General features: G+C 48.7%; 1 long non-coding RNA gene across 1 annotated transcript; it reads right to left on the bottom strand.

The window, feature by feature from the left end:
• Window positions 1-2,015: 2,015 nt before the first annotated feature.
• LOC128565089 (uncharacterized) lies at window positions 2,016-5,263 on the bottom strand. The gene is made up of 3 exons (XR_008374206.1): window positions 5,159-5,263; window positions 2,598-2,701; window positions 2,016-2,463 (listed from the first exon to the last, which is right to left on the bottom strand). It is a non-coding gene; the product is annotated as an uncharacterized LOC128565089 (long non-coding RNA).
• Window positions 5,264-7,804: the final 2,541 nt, after the last annotated feature.

The following is a 7,804-nucleotide window of genomic DNA, read 5'->3' as shown; positions in this document are numbered from 1 at the left end:
TATCTATCTATCTATCTATCTATCTATCTATCTATCTATCTATCTATCATTTATCTATCTATCTATCATTTATCTATCTATCCATCCAACCTAGTGATTCTGTCTCTGGGAACAGCCCTGACTAGTTCAAGCAGTAAGAGGCTTTAATAAGGAAGAAGGTGGAGAGAGGGGCAGACCTGCTCTTCCCCTCCAGCCCTCAGAGAATCCTCTAAACAGGTCAACTCTGTTCAAGGAGCGCAACATATGAACATCCTGATTTACAAAACAGACATGTGAAGGGCTGCTCTAGAACCAGATTTTTTTTTTTCTTTTTGAGACAGTCTTATTATGTCGCACTGGGTAGAGTGCTGTAGCATCACAGCTCACAGCAACCTCAAACTCCTGGGCTGAAGCGATTCTCTTGCCTCAGCCTCCCAAGTAGCTGGGACTACAGGCACCTGCCACAACACTCAGCTATTTTTGTTGTTGTTGTTGCAGTTGTCATTGTTGTTTAGCAGGCCTGGGCTGGGTTTGAACCCGCCAGCCTCAGTGTATGTGGTCGGTGTGGTAACCACTGTGTTACAGGTGCTGAGCCAGCTCCTATTGTTTCTATAATCATTAACTTTAAGGGTCGGAGCAATCTTGAGAAATCTGGAACCTGAGCCTTGTTTAGGGGCAGCCTCCTGTCAGACATCACACACACAGATTCCTAGGGGGGTGTTAAACTCTGCTAGTTCATCATGGAATAAAACGCCACTGGTGTCAGTCTCCTCTGAAGAATTGATGGGAGAGAGGAATTTTCCTCTCATCACCAGCACAGAGGGTCTTCCTTTGTGATAAGGGATATAAGCCCTCCTACCCATTTTTCAGGGCTCCAGCTGTTCCCTTGATCTCTGCCCCAGCCAAATACAGATCTCCACAATGGGTATTTGTTTTGACTGTTTACTGGGCAGGAAATGGCCTGGTTCATGTATCTTTCTAGGCTTTGCCACAGCATCTTCTGTGGCCATTATTTAAACTCCAGAGTGTTTACAGACCCAGCAGGGGTGTTTGTAAGCTGTATCCCCAAAAGGCCCGAGTTCTAGGAAAAGCAGGAAACTTGCTCAGACAAGAAAGTTAGCAGTGGCTGGTTTAAAATTAAACTAGCTGACTTTTCTTTGCTCAGACTCACTCAGTTTACTTTTTTATTTCCCTCTTTTTCTGGGGGTGCTTTCCCTTGCCAAGAACGGGGTCTTCGGTCCCCATTCTGTCTGCAGGGACTCCCAAGCTCTGCCTAGTTCTAGCAAATGAAAATGCACCTGAGGCCAAGGCACCTCAGCTCTTCCCGAGTGGGTGACAGGCGTCAGAAGGACCCCTGGTCAGAGAAGACACAGGTGCAGAAGGGGACGGACCTCTACCTGCGGGCCATTTGGGAGAAACTTCTGAGAACTCAGAGGCCAAAGATATTTATAAGAGTAAAATCATTTTGTGTATTTATTAGCCAGAAAACAAGTGAATAAAAATCACACAGACCTCACAGCCCTTCTGCAGCTAAGAAGATGCTGTAACCTGTTGATGACAGTTGATCATGGTGGGCATCACTATTTGAACTATCGTCTATAAATTTAGAAGTTATGGACGCAGCCATCTGTGTTTGGAGTAAGTGCTTATATTTTTATGATTATTGATGTACCAGCCTCAGGATGGGACGATTTCTTATCCAGAGACCATGCAAATGGTCTGAGTTCTGTCCAAACACTGAACTGCTCTCCGGAACAGTGTGGTGCCTTATTACACTGCAAACACCTTCACTGTCCTTAATGCCCCTTTACACTAGGATGTCACTGCCTCTAACCAGGCCTGTGCTCCACTCTCCTTGTTCCTTGCCGAGTCACCGTCAGAGTAAGTCACAGTCAGCTCTGTGTCTCTCCCACTCTGCCCTGAGTGAAAATTCCTCCCCAAGGAATTCCTCTCAAGGCCAGAAGTTCCTTGAGGTCAAGGACTATGTCATGTTCACCAGTGTTTACCTTCCTGCCAAAAAGAGCCTTGAACACATGGAATGCTCACATGCATTTATTAAATGGCAGAATGATTAAGAGTGAAGCTCGGGTGTCTAGACACTTGTTCCTCCTGCTCACAAGCTCACAGGCAGGGGAGCACACAGCATGGGAGCCCCCCCCCCCAACAGATGCATATGCCCTAGGCAGGGCCTGTTTGTTCAAATCCATTTCAAATTGCCATCTTGGTGTGAATGGAGGAGCAGCGTGATTTTCCCGGCTCAGCTGAGCCTGAAGCTGAGGAAGCAGAGAGCTGGGGAGACATTCCCCTCAGTTGTCAGCACAGGGAGAACCGGGGTCAGGGAGGCCCAGAAGGGAAGGATTTCTTTTGGTGCCCATGAAAGATGCTTCTGGAATCTTTAGTTTTGCTCTGTGGAGCCTAAGGCCTCATTGAACACTGCCCTGACCAGGTGGCTCTTGCATGTTCATCGGTCACCAAGAGTCTCTCCTGGAAAACAGACCCACAGGAAGCGGTCACCAAGGAGGAAGGAGAGGAGATAGAGGCGCTGAGGCCCCCCAGGGCAGGAAGGGGGAACCATGACGACCCAGCAGGCTCCACCCTCTGGGGCCCGGGGGACTCACCTGTGGTATTCACGGTAGTAGTTGTGGCCCATCCAACGCCAGGCACGGATCATACCACCGCAAAGTGCGATCACCAGCACCCCAATAACCACAAACTTAAGGACCTAGAAGCAGAGCAGAGGGTTGGAGATGGGAGGACGTGAGCCCTCGATCAATAGGCCTTGGTCTGAGCCCAAAGTGTGCTCTGGGAAGGACCATCTCTGGCTTGGAGTGATAAGGTCCCCTGTCCTTTCTCAGCCTCACAGGGGACATATCCTGCCGACTGTCAGTGGGGACCAAGTGTGGCTATTTCAGTGCCTCCTCTCAGCTCCCGTAAGGGACAGGGCCCTCCTTTTTAGGGAAACACCCTGACAGGTTGCTGCAGGCGGAGCTGAGGCCTGAGGTTGAGGTCTAGACTCACTCAGGGAAGCTGTTCTGTGGAGGGGAGGATGGGAATGGGAATTTGAGGACAAACCACAGAGAGAAAGGAGATGGCTGCAGGGAAGGCTGGTCCTCAGCACCAGGGTGAAGGTGCAGCCTGCAGGGAAAGGCCTCCTGCTCCCAGTTAAGGCTTCACAAAGTGGGACTGGCTCCCTGCAGGGATCAGGGGTTTGCTGGGCTCTGATGGGAACTCTAACCCTTCCCTCTGAGCCTTTAGAACTTCTTGGCTGTGACAGTGGAGGGAGCACTGGGGCTGTTCCTGTAGCTTGGGTAAAAAAGTCAGTGAAACGGTCCCCAAATTGAACTAATTTAGCAGCAGCAAGAGGGACCAGGGGGAGACACAGCCCTCTGCTATTTGTCCCCAGAGAATACCCAGGGTGTGAGGTCTCCCAGAGTAAAGGAAGGAGAGTTGGAGGACAGTCCATTTTCATCTGAGCCGTGAAGAGAAGACTGCCATTTGGGTGCCAATTATGTGACAGGATAGACATGATAGTATTAATCATACGACAGTAATCAATAAGGTGCGTGGCACCTGGTAGGTGACAAAGACAAGTTTCCCAATTATCATGTTTAAAGTGGCCTCCTGGGTGGCCAGCTGCTCAGAGAGTTGTCCCTTTTGCAGAGGCCTCTCCTGGGCCCTTTCCTTCCCCTCCCCCTCACTCCAGCAGCTGTTACACCCGCACTGGGTACAAGGGGCTGAGACAAGCCCCCGACAGCACAGGCTAGGAAGGGGCACACCCAGATGCAGACGGGATCATTCCCAGCACAGGGTCAGAGCCATAAAAGAGCAAAGAAAGTGCCCGGGACGCTGAGGGGAGAGGGGTTTGATCCTCAGCAGGGGACTTAGGGGAGGGGTAGGAACGGCCTCCCAGGCAAAGGGGAGTCAGGACGGAGGGGTCTGAGCCAGGAGCCCAGGAGCTTAGGGAGGAAGCTGGTGCTTTCGCAGTAGCTGTGCTGGCCCCTTTCCATCTTTTTTTTTTTTTTTGTAGAGACAGAGTCTCACTTTATGGCCCTCGGTAGAGTGCCGTGGCCTCACACAGCTCACAGCAACCTCCAACTCCTGGGCTTAAGCGATTCTCTTGCCTCAGCCTCCCGAGTAGCTGGGACTACAGGCGCCCGCCACAACGCCCGGCTATTTTTTGGTTGCAGTTCAGCAGGGGCCGGGTTTGAACCCACCACCCTCGGTATATGGGGCCAGCGCCCTACCAACTGAGCCACAGGCGCCGCCCTCCATTTTTTTTTTCTTTTTTGTAGAGACAGAGTTTCACTTTATCGCCCTTGGTAGAGTGCTGTGGCGTCACACAGCTCACAGCAACCTCCAACTCCTGGGCTTAGGCGATTCTTCTGCCTCAGCCTCCCGAGTAGCTGGGACTATAGGCGCCCGCCACAACGCCCGGCTATTTTTTTGTTGCAGTTTGGCCGGGGCTGGGTTTGAACCCGCCACCTTCGGTACATGGGGCCGGCGCCCTGCTCACTGAGCACAGGCGCCGTCCTAAATAAATTTTTTTTACACATAGAACCTTCCAAGGAAAAACTGTCCCTCAGGCAGCTGAGATTGTTGTTATTTGATGAAAAATAATTCGAGCTGTGGAGCCCCTGAAGCCCCTGCATTCAGGGATCATTGCGTACAAAGCTCAGGCACAGTCTGGCTCAGAGGGGGGCTGCTGCCTGTCTGTACGGCAGGACAAATGCCACGGAGGAAAGAGGAGAAAGAAGTATTCGGGGCTGACGAGAACAGAGCCCAGTCAACAGCAGAAGCCTACATCATGGGGATTGCCCTTTCCCAGACACACAGACCCCCACCCCACCCCGTGCGCACAGCCCGGCTCAACCCCAGCTGCCTCCAGTGAGCAGGTCTCCAGTTTGGGCAGACGCAGCTCCGGGGACCCCTCAATCTCCCTCCCACTCGGTGGTCCTGGGTTCCCCCCACCGTGCGAGATACGGAGAGGATCCCGACTCTGCCCAGAGACCTCCGGTGTCAGCAGAACAAAGGATTTTTAAAGATAAACAGTTCTCCAGGCGGGCTCTGAAGATGAGTCTGGGGCTCAGTGTTCCCAAGACAGAGCCCAGATTGAGGCCTTGACAGAGGACAGCTGCCCACCCTCCGTAGTGCCAGCAGTGGAATTTTCCAGGGGCCTTACCGGAGCCATGTTGATACCAGGCTGGTCTGCGTCTGCTGTTTACGGAGCAAGCAGCTTTTGCACACGCACCAGAGTTTAGTTTTCACTTTCACTTTCACCTTCCTTCTGACACTACAGTACTCAAAAAACCCCACTTAAAGAAGACAGATGAATGGCCAACAAACATATGAAAAAAAGTTCATCATCCCTAAATATTAGAGAAATGCAAATCAAAACCACCCTGAGATACCATCTAACCCCAGTGAGAATGGCCCACATCACAAAATATCAAAACTTCAGATGCTGGTGGCACCTGTGGCTCAAAGGAGTAGGGTGCCGGCCCCATATGCTGGAGGTGGTGGGTTCAAACCCAGCCCCGGCCAAAAAAAAAACACTGCAATAAATAAATAAATAAATAAAATAAGAACATGTCCTTTATAAAAAAAAAAAAAAACTTCAGATGCTGGTGTGGATATGGAGAGAAGGGAACACTTTTACACTGCTGGTGGGACTTCAAACTAGTACAACTTTTCTGGAAGGAAGTATGGAGAAACCTCAAAGCACTCAAGCTAGACTCCCACTTGATCCTGCAATTTCATTACCAGGCATCTACCCAGAAGGAAAGAAATCCTTTTATCATAAGGACACTTGTACTAGACTGTTTATTGCAGCTCAATTTACAATCGCCAAAATGTGGAAACAGCCTAAATGCCCACCAACCCAGGAATGGATTAACAAGCTGTGGTGTATGTATACCATGGAATACTATTCAGCCATTAAAAAAAATGGAGACTTTACATCCTTCGTATTAACCTGGATGGAAGTGGAAGACATTATTCTTAGTAAAGCATCACAAGAATGGAGAAGCATGAATCCTATGTACTCAATTTTGATATGAGGACAATTAATGACAATTAAGTTCATGGAGGGGAAGGAAAAGCAGAGAGAGGGAAGGAGGGAGGGGGTGGGGCCTTGGTGTGTGTCACACCCTCTGGGGGCAAGACATGATTGCAAGAGGGACTTTACCTAACAAATGCAATCAGTGTAACCTGGCTTATTGTACCCTCAATGAATCCCCAACAATAAAAAAAAAAAAATGAAGGAAAAAAACCCCCACTTAACTGAGGTGACTATTTAAGCACTAGAGATTTTCAGTAATTGCAAAGGCTAATGATTTTCTTTTTCTTTTCCTTTTTTTTTTTTTTAAGAGACAAAGTCTCACTTTGTCACCCTCGGTAGAGTGCCATGGCCTCACACAGCTCACAGCAACCTCCAACTCCTGGGCTTAGGCGATTCTCTTGCCTCAGCCTCCTGAGCAGCTGGGACTACAGGCGCCCTCCACAACGCCCGGCTATTTTTTTGTTGCAGTTTGGCCATGGTCAGGTTCGAACCTGCCACCCTCGGTATAATGGGGCTGGCGCCCTACCCAGTAAGCCACAGGTGCCGTCGAGGCTAACAATTTTCTTTCTTTCTTTTTTTTTTTTTTTAATAATTCTTTAATATTGCTCAATATTTAGTTTCCCCAAATTTTTCAAAGTATGTTTTTGCAGTTTTTGGCCAGGGTTGGGTTTGAACCTGCCACCTCCGGCATATGAGACGGGCGCCCTACCCCTTTGACCCACAGGAGCCTCCCGCTAACAATTTTCTACAAGAAAATCTTGATGCTTTATTTTTATGTCACTTACACATTTGGGTCCTCTGATGTTGGGTGCATTTACAGTTAGGGTTGTTACATCCTCTTGTTGATGAAGGTATTGTTACAATGTGATGGAATCTCATCAAACCACAAAGACACAAGACAGAGAGAAAGACAGAGCAAAGAATTGATAAAGCAACTAGAAAACAATTAACCATGTGACAGGAATAAAGACTCACATATCAATATTCACCCCGAATGTAGATGGGTTCAATGCTCCATGTAAAAGTGTAGATCGGAAGAATGGATTAAAAAGAAGAAAAATCTTCCAACTACGGCAGCGTGGGAGAAACTCACCTTGCCTGTAAACACACAGCCTAAAAGGAAAGGGGTGGAAAAAGAGATTGCACGGACACCAAAAGTGAGCGGGAGTAAAATACCTTCATCACATAGAACAGACTTCACACACACACACACACACACACACACACACACACGAGGTCGTTGTATAAGGATAAAGGCATCAGTTCAACAAGAGGATGTAACAACCCTAACTGAAAATGCACCCAACATCAGAGGACCCAGATTCACGAGACAGAAATTACCAGACGTAAAGACAGGACAAGGCAGCAACAGACTCAGAGGGGTGGGGGACAATGGACAGCTGCCTGGTGGGCACAGTGTGCGCTGCTGTAGTGACAGAGGCACTGAGGGCCCTGACTTCACCACAGTGCAAAGTATCAAGGCAGCAACATTGCGTTGTGCCCCACGAGCACATTCTAATAAAATAAATGAAAAAATGTGTAAGTGACATAAAAATAAAGCATCAAGATTTTCTTGTAGAAAATTGTTAGCAGGTGTCTCCTGTGGCTCAAAGGGGTAGGGCGCCTGTCCCATATGCTGGAGGTGGCGGGTTCAAACCCAGCCCTGGACAAAAACTGCAAAAAGATACCTTGAAAAATTTGGGGAAACTAAATATTGAGCAATATTAAAGAATTATTAAAAAAAAAAGAAAAGAAAATTGTTAGCCT

The sequence above is a fragment of the Nycticebus coucang genome, chromosome 14, assembly GCF_027406575.1.
Source record: "Nycticebus coucang isolate mNycCou1 chromosome 14, mNycCou1.pri, whole genome shotgun sequence".
In the NCBI taxonomy this organism is placed as follows: Eukaryota; Metazoa; Chordata; class Mammalia; order Primates; family Lorisidae; genus Nycticebus; species Nycticebus coucang.
This window is presented reverse-complemented; position numbering and strand designations above follow the sequence as displayed.